The sequence below is a fragment of the Zootoca vivipara genome, chromosome 13 (genome assembly GCF_965207765.1).
Source record: "Zootoca vivipara chromosome 13, rZooViv2.hap1.1, whole genome shotgun sequence".
In the NCBI taxonomy this organism is placed as follows: Eukaryota; Metazoa; Chordata; class Lepidosauria; order Squamata; family Lacertidae; genus Zootoca; species Zootoca vivipara.
The window spans coordinates 47012310-47026287 of record NC_142596.1 but is presented as its reverse complement, the minus strand read 5'-3'; the positions used below and the strand labels follow the sequence as shown (position 1 = coordinate 47026287).

General features: G+C 45.9%; 1 protein-coding gene across 2 annotated transcripts in view; it reads right to left on the bottom strand.

Moving 5' to 3' along the window:
* The window catches only part of CACNA1H (calcium voltage-gated channel subunit alpha1 H), a 393193-nt gene that overhangs the window by 65961 nt on the left and 313254 nt on the right, over positions 1-13978 (bottom strand). The window lies entirely within an intron of this gene.

Genomic DNA, 13978 nt, shown 5'->3' with positions numbered 1-13978 from the left:
AGGAAGCTGGAGGATCTGGAAGAGAGCCCTTCAGCTTATGCAATACGTTATTTTGCTGAATGAAATTAATGCATCACCATTCTTTTCTCTTTGCCTCCTCTAAGAAGCGGGGGGGGGGGGGGAGGAAGCTCAGATTCTGCGTTAGCATGTCTGATGTCAGGGTTAGGGATCCAGTGGCCACCCAGATGCTGCAGAAACGACAGGAGTTGTGATGCGGCAACATCTGGATAGCACCACATTGGTCAGTTCCAGAAGATGACAGACAGACAGACAGCTGTGTGAGTTTGCTCTCAGTCATGAGCTTCATGGCATCCTGAGCAAGTTTGCAGATGACACCAAATTGGGAGGGGTGGCTACCGTTAATACCCCAGAGGACAGGATCACACTTCAATATGACTTTAATAGATTAGACAACTGGGCCAAAGCAAACAAGATGAATTTTAACAGGGGGAAATGTAAAGTACTACACTTGGGCAAAGAAAATGAAAGGCACAAATACAGGATGGGAGACACCTGGCTTGAGAGCAGTACATGTGAAAAGAATCTAGGAGTCTTGGTAGACCACAAACTTGACATGAGTCAACAGTGTGATGCAGCAGCTAAAAAAGCCAATGCAATTCTGGGCTGCATCAATAGGAGTATAGCATCTAGATCTAGGGAAGTAATAGTACCACTGTATTCTGCTCTGGTCAGACCTCACCTGGAGTATTGTGTCCAGTTCTGGGCACCACAGTTCAAGAAGGATACTGACAAGCTGGAAGGTGTCCAGAAGAGGGCAACCAAAATGGTAAAAGGCCTGGAAACGATGCCTTATGAGGAACGGCTTAAGGAGCTGGGCATGTTTAGCCTGGAGAAGAGAAGGTTAAGGGGTGATATGATAGCCATGTTCAAATATATAAAAGGATGTCATATAGAGGAGAGAAAAAGGTTGTTTTCTGCTGTTCCAGAGAAGTAGACACGGAGCAATGGATTCAAACTACAAGAAAGAAGATTCCACCTGAACATTAGGAAGAACTTCCTGACAGTAAGAGCTGATCGACAGTGGAATTTGCTGCCAAGGAGTGTGGTGGAATCTCCTTCTTTGGAGGTCTTTAAGCAGAGGCTTGACAGGCATATGTCAAGAATGCTTTGATGGTGTTTCCTGCTTGGCAGGGGGTTGGACTGGATGGCCCTTGTGGTCTCTTCCAACTCTATGATTCTATGGCTCAGCAGAAGTTTGAACTCGAGTCTCGCTGGCCTAGGTATAGATCAGACTCCCTCGAGTGGTTGCAGACTCTCTTTCATTGGAAGTTATTAAGCAGGTGTTGGATGGCCACCTGTCATGCATGATCTAGTTGAGATTCCTGCATTGCAGGGGTTTTTTGATTGGATGATCCTTTGGGTTCTATGAAATACGATTGGTGGGAGGCAAAAGTAGGCAACAAATGTGATTTTTACCTTTTTGTGTAATTTTTAAAATGAAATTCACTTCAGTCCACATTCTAACACAAACCTACCTATTTCACACTTCCCCAAACTGTATGTGAACTGAAATGTAACTTTGCTTCAAAACTCACATCCCATCCCCCTCTGAATTTTGTGATGCAACTGTTTGAATTTTGTGCCGCCAAATGTGTTCAGAAAGGCATCTTCAGGGCCGGATTTAGGTCTGATGAGGCCCTAAGCTACTGAAGGTATATGTCCAGATGTCCTTTGTCAACAACAAATTGTCCCTGTTTTTGGTGTTGAATATATGCTATATGGTGATTTACGGACCTAATAGGTGTCTAAAATACATAACAAAGTATGCATTTTATCAAAGTAATTGTTGAATTGAAACCAGTGATATTTTAGGGGGCAGGCTAGCTGACGGGGCCCATTAATTACATCATAGGAGCCTACACAACACAAAACACTGTTGCTGTACGTAGGTTTTATTTTATTTGTTTGTTTATCTTATTGCTGTTTAGTCATTTAGTTGTGACCCCATGGACCAGAGCACGTCAGGCATTCCTGTCTTCTACCGCCTCCTGCAGTTTGGTCAGACTCATGTTGGTGGCTTCGAGAAATTTACATCCAGGTTTTTTTTCTTTAATTTTTTGGGGGCCCCCCAAGAGAGTGGGGCCCCTAAGCTATAGCTTGTTTAGCTTACACGTAAATCTGGCAAGGGAATCCTATTAGGGGAAAGTTTGCATGCTTTTAACACAACGAGGAACAGTGACCCACTATGGAAATGTCAACCAGCCATTCTGGGCTACCTGCTAACTAAGGAGCCATCGGCCAGAATCCCGGATAAGAAATGCCTTCATCTATGTTCCCCCAGGTTCTGCAGCCATCTTTCTCCCTCCCCACCCTCGAATAAAATTTGAACGCCAACCCACAGCCAATGCCAAATGTCCAGCGTGATTCTTCGTTCCACCCATGCTGCTGATGGAGGCTAAATCCACATTTTAAGACCCTTCGCTGCCCTCTCTTCGTTGTCCTCCTGGGTGCCCACATGCAATTGACCAAGCCCAGTGCCTGCCTGGCAGCCAACTCTTTCTTAGATGTGTCCATCAATCCCAGTCAAAGGGTTTGGTGCCAAAACTGATGTGCCAGAGAACAGGCGGACGATTGGAAACAAATAGAGCCAATACACAGCTGCTGGTATGGCACAACTATCCATTTAAAAATATATATATATATATTATTTAGGAAAAGCCAGCCATTGTAGAAATGGAAATGGAAGCTGTGAATGACAGATAGGGCCACCCTCTTCCCAGAAAATCTGGGCTGTTCTCCCAAATATATGTTTGTATATCCAACCTCTGCCCCCACCTGGACATCTCTGACGTGAACACAGCTGAGGATCAGATTTCAGCATAAGCTCCAGCGCCGGCTCAGAAGGCACTCTGGCCAAGAGCTGGACATTAATTCAAAATGGATTTAAGTATTCTGGATTCAAACTCAGCTAAATGGCTACCAGCCATGGTGGGGACATTCTCCTTCCACTGTCAGTAGTGCTTTTGAATACCAGTTGCTCTTCGGCTCAGGTCCTGCTTGCAGCCTTCTGCATCCAGGGCAGCTGTCTATCAGCTTCATCTGGTACGCAGGCTGAGACCCTACCTGCCCGCGGACTGCCTTGCCAGAGTGGTGCATGCTCTGGTTATCTCCTGCTTGGGCTACTGCAGTGCGCTCTACGTGGAGCTACCTTTGAAGGTGACTTGGAAACTACAAATAATCCAGAATGCGGCAGCTAGACTGGTGGCTGGGAGCGGCTGCCGAGACCACATAACACCGGCCTTGAAAGACCTACACTGGCTCCCAGTACGTTTCCGAGCACAGTTCAAAGTGTTGGTGCTGACCTTTAAAGCCCTAAATGGCCTTGATCCAGTATACCTGAAGGAGCGTCTCCACCCCCATTGTTCTGCCCGGACACTGAGATCCAGCACCGAGGGCCTTCTGCCGGTTTTTTCTTGCCCCATCCCTGGTGACAACTAGCATTCGCTACATCTGTGTGGATGTGGAGGGATGCCCTCATCAAATGTGTCTTTAAATTTGCTACGAGGTTGCCACTGGGAGACCCGTCACCAAAGAGGGAAGCCATCCCTAAGGGAAAAGACTCCAGCGGCGTAATCCCAAATGAAATTAGGAGAAAAGGGCCACCAAGCGATGACGCAGAGGCACTCCTGCCTGCAGTAAGGGAGCAGAGTGCCTCGTCGCAGCAGTTTGAGTCAATTAGCCAGTGTGATCTGAGCTAAACTTAATGAAGCCCCTCGCCAGCGACCATTCTGCCATTTTTAATTCAATCAGCCGGAGCTAAACGCGCAGGATTCCCCCAAGCAAAATCACCGCTCTTCAAAGGAGCTCTAATTGAGGCTTTCTCCCTCACGCAGGCGGACAGCGGCAGCAGCTGCCGCCACCAATTCCCTCAGAGCGGCAGCAATTATTGCCTGACAATGGCAAAAGGAGACAGAGGACAATGCAGGGAATCTGACAGTATTGGGGATGGGCCAGAGTTTTCGGCCTCAAATGTTATTTTGGCTAAAAGTAAAAACACTAGGCAGAGCGGTGCAGCTTGGATTGGTGTGGTCTAAACGACTGAGCCTCTTGGGCTTGCTGATCGGAAGGCTGACGGTTCAAATCCCCGCGACAGGGTGAGCTCCCATTGCTCAGTCCCAGCTCCTGCCAACCTAGCAGTTTGAAAACAAGTAGATAAATAGGTACCACTCTGGGGGTGGTGTTTCCATGCACTCTGGTTTCTGTCACGGTGTTCCATTGTGCCAGAAGTGGTTTAGTCCTGCTGGCCACATGACCCAGAAAGCTGTCTGTGGACAAACGCCGGCTCCCTTGGCCAGAAAGCGAGATGAGCGCTGCAACCCCATAGTCGCCTTTGACTGGACTTAACCATTCAAGGGTCCTTTACCTTTTACCAAAGTCCACCCCACCCACCCCACCCATGACTACCCTAGCACAATGTTTCCCAAACTTGGGTCTCCAGCTGGTTTTCAACCACAATTCCCATCATCCCCGACCGCTGGTGCTGCTAGCTAGGGATGATGGGAGTTGTAGTCCAAAAACAGCTAGAGTTGGGGAAATCCTGCCCTAGAGAGTGGGGACGGTGGGGGCAATAGCAAACAGGCCCTGTCCCAGCACAGATGACACTGGCCACCACAGCTTTCTGTCTCTCCTTCTGCCTGCCTCCATAAGGACGTAAGAGTAGTTTTCTGGATCAGGCCAGTGTGGCCCATCTAGTCCAGCATCCAGTTCTCACAGTGGCCAGCCAGATGCACCCTGGGAAACCAGCAAGCAGGGTCTGAGCACAAGAGCTCTCTCCCTTCCTGTCGCTTCCTGCAACTGGTGTTCAGAAGCACTGATTTCTTCTGCCATGGAGGCAGAGCGCATCGTTCATCATGGCTGGCAGCAATTTATAGATGCACCCTCCATGAATTTGCCCTCCTCCTCCGAGTTATAATCTAATGTGATAAGTTAGACATGTATATTTTACCATCATGTACATCTTTATATCCTTTTGATTGCGTTTTTTAATTAACATTTTCTACAACAAAAGGATGCTTATTTTCCCAAGTCAACATGATGGGCATCAAGGCAGCAAAGGCAGGTTCCCATTTTATTCCAATAATCCTGACCGTGGTATGTTTAATTCAGTTTAAAATGCAAAACTACGGGTGCTAGTAGCCCAAAGATGAAAAGAAGAAAAACTCCCTGCCAGAGAGGAATGGCAAAACAAGCTGATGGACTGTGCCGAAATGGCAAAGCTGACTGGAAAACTCAGGAACCAAGAGGACAACAACTTTATAAAAGAATGGGGAAAATTTGTAAGTTATCTAGGATACCACTACTTACAGGTAGGTAGCCGTGTTGGTCTGAGTCGAAGCAAAATAAAAAAATTCCTTCAGTAGCACCTTAAAGACCAACTAAGTTTTTATTTTGGATACCACTGTAAGCAGATGGAAACATTGGCAGGATTTCGATTCCGCTTGTAGTGTAACAAACACCATGGACAATATGGATTGATATAAAATTTAGAGCATGGAAGAATATGCAGTTGTAAATGTTCAAAAGGGGACCCCATGGAGGGGCTGGGGGAAAGTCGCGGGATTTGGAGTAATCTCTGTATATGGATATATATATATATTCCGATTGTTGTAAATTTTGCATTTGTAAAATCAAATAAAAATGATTTTTTTTTAAAAAAAACTTTTTTAAAAAAAACTGCAAAACTGCATGTCCTTCATAGAATTGTTGACTTGGAAGGGGTACCAAAGGTCATCTGTTCCAATCCCCTGCAATGCAGGAAATATCAACACATGGTCCTCCACCCAATTTGAAACCATACCAGGCCCAGCTTAGCTTTGCAAACAAGCTGGCAGTTCTGTTGCTGCATCACATGCTCAGAGTATCTCTAATTCTTTCTTTCTTTCTTTTTCAACTGAGGCTGCCAAACTTTTGTTTTTCCCTTGAGCATACTAGGAATGTGGAAGCAGCTGCAAAACGTGGAGTGGCAGAAGAGAAGTTGCATCACAACTGAAGGATCATTCTGCCACTTGGCTATCTAGAGTCCGCCCCCCCCCCCCGGCATACGACGATTAAATCCAGAGTCCAAATTTACTAAATTACCAAGTTGCACTACGGCCTGGTTGGCGAAGGAGGGCGTTTCAGGCTGTTGACAGGTTACAAACATACACAAAATAACCTCAGTTACGAACACAATTGTCAATTATATAAACAGGCGTAACCGGCTGCTGTAACAAGTCAATGTAAAATAACATAAATGGCACAACCACTTGTTGCAAAGTATCAGAAAAGGACTTAGTCCAACATGCTTCTTCAGTAAGCATGTAGCTATGTATCATAAGAGCTATGTATCATAAGGACCCAGGTGGCGCTGTGGGTTAAACCACAGAGTCTAGGGCTTGCTGATCCGGAGGTCGGTGGTTTGAATCCCTGCAATGGGGTGAGCTCCCGTTGCTCGGTCCCAGCTCCTGCCCACCTAGCAGTTCGAAAGCACGTCAAAAGTGCAAGTAGATAAATAGGGACCGCTCCGGCGGGAAGGTAAACGGCGTTTCCTTTTTTTTTTTTTAATCTAATTTTTATTGATTTTACAAAATAAAACAAAACATATTCATCCTCTTTTAGTTAACATTGTTTTTGTGACTTCCCCTCATCCTTCCCCATTGATTTTCATATCTTCTCCTACTCAATCATAGCAATTTCATTGTAGCAATTCAGCTCATAGTCTTTAAACCTAAATTCATACAGCATATCATTATCATTTCACATTACCTCTTATTTCAATTAACATAAAATCCATCTTCTCCCACCCCTCCAACCCACAGTGCCCCCCCTGCCACAAGTAGGCCCATGGGCGACGAGCAGTTAAAGATGTTCCCTTTTATAGCTTGGTTTATCACTCCCCCCCTCCCGCCCCCAGAACCTCTCTCTGCCACCAAGAGGCCCCGGGACAGCGGGGAAGAAAGGGAGAGCAAGCCCCCAAGCTATTTATCTAGACAAACAATTCATATGCCCTAATTTCAACTTATATCCTTCAAAGAAACATTTTTTTTTTAAAATCAACCTCATATTTTTTCTCCCTAGCCTAGTCTTCCTCCAAGAAATTTTCCTAGATTTAATCCTTCCTAATTCATAAACTTTCTTCTATCCTTAAATATTTACTACCACCTCCTCCACCCCAGACCCTTTCCCCCATTTTAATACAGCAATTCCAAATTATAATCCAAGTTCATATTCCTTAATATAAACCAAAATCCATATCCATTTTTTTCCTGCCTTACTTTTAATTCAAAATTTTTTTTCATCCCACTCCCATTCTTTCCCATTTTACCACCCATGCACCAGCCTTCCCCTCCCTCTGTCCCTCCATTTTCCCACACTCTTTTCCTTGCCTATTCACATTTTCCCACATTTCCCATGAAATCAATTCCAGTTCTTGTTTTTCCCATTCCAGAGGGTCAGAACTATCCATGAAGTCCTGGTCCTTCTCTTCTCCTTGTTGGGTATTTCCTTCTTCTTCTGTATATTCTTGCCTTCTGTCTTCAGGAATTAATTTTCCATTGTTGATCTCATTCTGCAAAGTTTTATTCAGTTCCTGACACTGTTCTCTAACGTCTCTTAGCTGAATTCTAAGCTGTTGTTGCCCATCTATAAGATTTCCAAGCAATTTTAACACTGTCCTCTGGAAAACAGATGTTCCGGATGTTGACATTCTTTCTCACTCAAGGGCAGCAGGGAGATTAGAAGACAAAGAGCAATGGAGATTCAACAGTCCCACTCCAAAAAACAAAAAAAACAAAAACAAATCCAACATGGCTGAAAAGTAATTTTCACAGTTCTTAAAATCCCATCAATTAATCTCTTCTTTTTTCACTTTTTTCACTTCAGTTTTAACTTTATTGTTGACAGCTGTCAACCTTTCCTTTCATAAAAATTTTGCTGAATCTCCTGGGGTGCCGAGTCCCGGGTTGAGAAGGGGTTTCTCCCACGTAATTCAATTGCTTTTGCAGGGTCAATATTGTTCCACTCTTCCCCCCTTAGCCCTGCCTTAGGTGGGGAAGTTATAGTTTTTCCTTGGGGATTTTAAAACTCTGTATCCTTTTCTCTGGCTTTGGGCTAAAGCACTGCCTCCAGCTCGTCAATGGGTAGAGACTGACTCCCGTTTTTTAAGTCTCATCCCTTCGCCAATTGTCCAAATTTAAATCCAAATCAAAGTCCAAACTTACAATTTTAATCCAAATCTTGGGAGAATTGGTCGCTGTGCCTCGCGGTTTCGCAGCGTCGCGCTTTGAAGTTAGCGGTCTTTGTCTGTCGCGTCGCAGCTCCGATCCCGCCGCTCTCGGGGGCTCAAAACAGAGCCTTTCCGGGGGAGGGAGAGCCCGCTTTTGACGCCCGCCAGACGCACCTGCCCCCAAAACTCTCGACTTGGGGTTTTTAAAGGGAATCCGCTTCGCTGGAGCGGCATTCCCTTTCTTCAAAGTGCCGAGGTCCGCTCCGCTGAACGGACCTCCAACCTCGATGGCGACGCGACCAACCGGAAGTCGGTAAACGGCGTTTCCGTGTGCTGCTCTGGTTCGCCAGAAGCAGCTTTGTCATGCTGGCCACATGACCCGGAAGCTGTCTGCGGACAAACGCCGGCTCCCTCGGCCTATAGAGTGAGATGAGCGCCGCAACCCCAGAGTCGGACACGACTGGACCTGATAGTCAGGGGCCCCTTTACCTTTTTATGTATCATAAAGGAATATCAAGTCAGTCCTTTACCACCCAAAAAACCAGTAATAAATTTCTCAATGTAAGTACAGTACATGATACATAGCTACATGCTTCCTGAAGAAGCCAACTGTGGCGAAACAAGGTATATAACCCAGGAACCACCTGTGGCTATTCCCATGCCCCACCCGATCTTCATTCGGACGCTTCGTTGCCACCTACCTAAACGCTGGTGAACGCCTCATTCTGTGGATCTCAAGCATTTACAGTACATCTATTTGCAAGTACTTTTGAATTGATTTATTTCCATATGGATACCCTATATGAACTATGACATATGCGACCTATGACTGTGGACATTGCATTTATGTTGGACTAAGTCCTTTTCTGATACTTTGCAACACGTGGTTGTGCCATTTATGTTATTTTACATTGTCTCTAAAAATTCTTGAATGACTTGTTACAGCAGCCGCTTACGCCTGTTTATATGGTGACTGGTTACACCTTGAGCTACGCCCCTTCCCTTTCGTAGACTTCCAGGTGTTTTGAAGAATCAGCTCTCAGCTCCCATGTTCGCAATTCAGAAGACTTCCAGCTTCAGCCCAGGGCGCCACCAGTTTAAAGGAGCCCAGCGGTCTGATTCTGTATAAGGCAGCTAGCTTCCTATAGCTCCGGTGTATGATTTGCATGCATGCTTTGCCTCTGCGGTATAAGTTGATTAACTTGCGCACTGGGATCTGTAACTCTGAATTAATTCATGCCATGAATAAATGAACGGCATCTAGCACTGTTTGTTTCAGCTGTGGAGAGGAAAACTCCTGAAAGGTGTATCAGGAGCCTAGCATCCCCTTGAACCCAGTGCTGCAGGTAGTCAGGAGGGTTACCTGCCACAAAAATTGGCCTTGCACACAGACACACAAACCACAGGTGCAGGGGTATTTTGCCAGCTTGCTATGTTGAGTAGTCTTGGGATGGATACAATGTCCAGCACAAGGCCTGTGCTGGATCTGTGGACAGCTCCCCATTCGGGGCAAACTTTTGGCTAAGATTCTGGTTTTGACTCGCTCTTCCGTTGTGGCTTTTAGTTTACTTCTTGACCCAGCCACCTAGCCCATCATTTAGTGTGGGGAGCGGGTGGCTCTATGGTCTAACTAGGGTCCCCAAACTAAGGCCCGGGGGCCGGATGCGGCCCAATCACCTTCTAAATCCGGCCCGCGGATGGTCCAGGAATCAGCATGTTTTTACATGAGTAGAATGTGTCCTTTTATTTAAAATGCATCTCTGGGTTATTTGTGGGGCCTGCCTGGTGTTTTTACATGAGTAGAATGTGTGCTTTTATTTAAAATGCATCTCTGGGTTATTTGTGGGGCATGGGAATTCGTTCATATTTTTTTTCAAAATATAGTCCGGCGCCCCCACAAGGTCTGAGGGACAATGGGCCGGCCCCCTGCTGAAAAAGTTTGCTGACCCCTCTAAACCACTAAGCCTCTTGGGCCTGCTGATTGGAAGGTCAGCGGTTCGAATCCCCGTGACGGGGTGAGCTCCTGTTGCTCTGTCCCAGCTCCTGCCAACCTAGCAGTTCGAAAGCACGCCAGTGCAAGTAGATAAATAGGCACTGCTGAGGCGGGAAGGTAAATGGCTTTTCCATGCGCTCTGGTTTCCATCAGGGTGTCCCCATTGTGCCAGAAGCTGCTTAGTCATCTGGCCACATAACTACATGTCTGCGGACAAATGCCGGCTCCCTCGGCCTGAAGCGAGATGAGCGCCGCAACCCCATAGTTGACTGGACTTAACCGTCCAGGGGTCCTTTACCTTTTTTTTTTACCATCCTTTTGTCTTGACTTGCCCTTTCCCCTAAAGTTCTGACTTACTTGTCTAGAGCTCCTAATTCAGGGGTCACAAAACTTACTGTGCTTCGGGCTAGTGCCTGCAGCGCCGGGTCGCAGGAGCACTGGAAATAGCTTGTGCGCATGTGCATGGGCCTCCTCCACATGTGCGCAAGCTATTTCTGGTGCTCCTGTGACCCGGAAGTGGGCAGCCGCTCTGCTCCACTCCGCATCACTCCACACTGCACAGGTAAGAGCGGGTGGCGGCAGCGAGGGTTGCCGTGGGCCGGATAAACGAGTCCCTTGGGCCGTATCCAGCCCCCGGGCCATAGTTTGGGGATCCCTATCCTAATTCCTGGCCCCCCTCAGACTAGCCCTGATAAGGCCCTCTCTCAAATATCCTCCGCACTTAAGAGAATCTGCTCTGTTTCCATTTCCCATCCACAGGTGAAAATGGAACCGATCGTCTGAGAAAGAAACACCCCGAAAACATTCATCCTTCCTCCGTCCGCCCTCTCCCCTCCCACCTCTTGAGGACTCGTGTGCTGAAGAGCAAAGCTGTTTCTCATTCTGCACTTGAATCTTTCCGAGGCTAATGCCAATTGAGTATTCTAAAATGGTAAATGGCCACTCTGTTCTTAAGGAACACAGAAAAGTAATATCTCTCTCCCCTCCCCCGATGTGATTAAAGCCCTTCTTCTAAGTCATTATTCTTAGCTCAAGCGGGTTGGGTTTAGGTAAGGCTCAACACAATTTCCATACGCTAATGGCTTCATAAAAGCTCCGTGATAAAATATGATATTGAGATCGTTATAATTCTGAAGCTGAAATGAGGATGTAACTCTCGCTTAAAACCCAAATGGCGCAGTGGATTTGTCCTGGGGGGGACGTGGATGTCAAAGCAGATCGGAGCCCAGGCAGAGGGACAAAAATAGAAAGGAATAGAGCCTTAGAAGGTCCCAATGTGGCGGAAGGGTTGTAGTTTGGTGGCAGGACATCTTCTTGGCATGTAGAAGGTGCCAGGCTCAGTCCCCAGCATTTGTGGATAGGGCTCTGCCTGAAATCCAGGATAACTCTGTAGAGAGCTCTGAACTAGATGGAGCAACAGACCGACTTGGTATAAGGCGGAATGTCCAATTTTTAAAAAATTTAAACCACCTTTCTGTATTCAGAACAATGAGGACTAGGAACTTTCTCAGAGAAGGGTTGTAGCTCAGTAGTAAAGAGAACCTGCTTTTGCATAAAGGAGAGCCACTGGCCCTTCCAGACAGGGCTTGGAGAGAACCCGATCTCAAATCCTGGAGAGCTGTTGCGTGAGAGGGGAAGGGGATGTTAGGTCAAATAAGCCATATTGATTTGTATGCTGTCAGGGGGCTTTGTAGCTGTTTTGTTGGGCTCTGTATGTAATAAAGGGGAGCCACGCTGGGGTGAAGGTGCCCTCTTTTGTCTGTCCCTGTGCCAGTTTCAATTTGTTGGTTAGTTTTTCTAGTACGGCTGGAAAAACGGTTGGGTACCAGCGGTCCATGTTCACTCCTGACAGCTCCCTCCAGTGTCTAGTTATGATGCTTCTGGCTGCTGAGAGGAGGGGTTGAGAAAATGAACTGAGAAAATGAATACTCGTAATAGACCGATATGAAATAAGCAGCACAAAGACGGCAAACGAAAAGCTACCACACTATTCCACCTTCTAAATCTAATGTTAATGATCCAAAACCTAGGTAAAGGTAAAGGGTAAAGGGACCCCTGACCATTAGGTCCAGTTGTGACCGACTCTGGGGTTGCGCGCTCATCTCGCATTATTGGCCGAGGGAGCCGGCGTATAGCTTCCAGGTCATGTGGCCAGCATGACAAAGCCGCTTCTGGCAAACCAGAGCAGCGCATGGAACGCCGTTTACCTTCCCGCTGTAGCGGTTCCTATTTATCTACTTGCATTTTGACGTGCTTTCGAACTGCTAGGTTGGCAGGAGCTGGGACCAAGCAACGGGAGCTCACCCCGTCACAGGGATTCGAACCGCCGACCTTCTGATCAGCAAGCCCTAGGCTCAGTGGTTTAGCCCACAGCGCCACCTGGGTCCCTAAATCTAAATCTAAAACCTTCTAAATCTAAAACCTTCTAAATCTAATGTTAATGATCCAAAACCTATAATGATCCAAAAATAGAGAGAAAAGTGTACAAAAGTGTACAAAAAGTGTTACAGAAGCCACAAACAGACAACGCGTACAAATTTTATCCAAAAGGAAATTTCAGTCTTTAGAATTCCTGTAACGAAGGTAAAGTTGATCAAACGACATGTCAATGGTATTGCCATTGCCACTAGAGGTCAAAGAGAACAATTACCAGACCTTTAGAAGGCATCTCAAGGCAGCCCTGTTTAGGGAAGCTTTTAATGTTTGATGGATTTCTGTATTTTAGAATTTCTGTTTTTTTTTGGAAGCCGCCCAGAGTGGCTGGGGGAACCCGGCCAGATGGGCGGGGTATAAATAATAAATTATTATTATTATTATTATTATTATTATTATTATTATTATTATTATTATAGACAGGATGCTGGCTTTTGTCACCTGTTTCGCCCATGAAGAGTTTTGGGCTTCTACAGGAAATTCTCTCTCAAGGTTTTGATATATTTGTACACATACAAATTAATATGTTACATCTCGTCTTGGCTTAAGCTACAACATTAAATTTCTTTCTTCGGGAAATTCTCCCTTAAAGTTTTAGTATGTCTACATTCAACTTCATATGCTAAGTTCTTTCTTGGCTTAAACATTTATTAACCAAGCTGAGAGGAGATGGCTTGTGAGTTCTTTCTATCGCGAGTGTGCATTATTGTCTTGCAAAAACACACAAGCTATTGTCTAGGAAAAACACCCAAACCAAACTCGCTACCGTCAACCATTCCAAGGTGACCAACCATTCCCGGGACCCCCACTGGCAATGAAAACTAATTAATGAATAGAAACAGAACCTACCCAAATGAAGCTTTCACAAAAACCTTGCACAAACACTATGTAAAAAATTGAAAGTCTACTACCCCCCCTTCTTTCTCCACCAACCTCAGACTATCCGTAACATTAGTGTCTCAATTCAAATGTAACTGATCTGTAGAAAGGTCTCTATGAACCGAAAGCAGAGATGCTGCATGCAATTTTGTTACCCAAGAAAATCTTTAATAAAAACAATTAAACAAAAACCCTGGAGAGCTGCTGCCGGTCAGTGCAGACAACACCTAAAGTGCCGATGAGGCAGGGTAGAAATTTAATAATAAATTAAATTAACCACTAGTGCAGCAACACCAAGAGGGCCAGAGGCTCCTCATCCCCGTTGTAGGTGAACACGCTGTCTCTATCAATTCCAGCTACACCTTGTGGCAGGGAGTTCCACAGTTGCCCAGAATTCTGGGCACGCTGGATGACGTCCAGGCCGTAACAACAGCTGGTGGTCAAAACCG